Source organism: Morone saxatilis, unplaced genomic scaffold, assembly GCF_004916995.1.
Source record: "Morone saxatilis isolate NCDOM2014 unplaced genomic scaffold, NCSU_SB_2.0 Contig23, whole genome shotgun sequence".
NCBI lineage: Eukaryota > Metazoa > Chordata > Actinopteri > Moronidae > Morone > Morone saxatilis.
Genome location: NW_023339796.1, coordinates 24,402,764 through 24,403,129, shown reverse-complemented (window position 1 = coordinate 24,403,129; position 366 = coordinate 24,402,764). Strand labels below are relative to the sequence as shown.

At 45.6% G+C, this 366-nt stretch overlaps 1 protein-coding gene across 1 annotated transcript in view; it reads left to right on the top strand.

Moving 5' to 3' along the window:
* LOC118334874 (tissue factor-like) overlaps positions 1–366 on the top strand; it is a gene marked incomplete in the record, with an annotated part of 16,115 nt that overhangs the window by 12,577 nt on the left and 3,172 nt on the right.

Sequence of the window (366 nt, the reverse complement as noted above, 5' to 3'; positions counted from 1 at the left end):
GTGTGTGCGTGTGTGTGCGTGTCAGAGAACACAGAGAGACAGAATGTAAATGGCTCATACATCTCAACTGCTTCTCCATAAGTGCCTCTGGTTGCTCCAGATTAATGTGGTGACGATGGTAGCCATGGAAACCAAGGGGGCAATGCCACACTGTGTGTGTGTTTGAGAGAGAGAGATGTTGTAAGCCTGACTGAAGCTGAAATGTAGTCTCTAGCTGAGTGTTTTGGGGCTGAGATGCCAGTGTACAGTGTTTATTGGTTAAAGGCTGAAAAGGCTCCATATAGCTGGTGGGGACGGCAAAGTCAGTGATAACTCTTTGTGAAGTCGTCGTTACAATGACAACTTTCACATTACACATAGTGATTT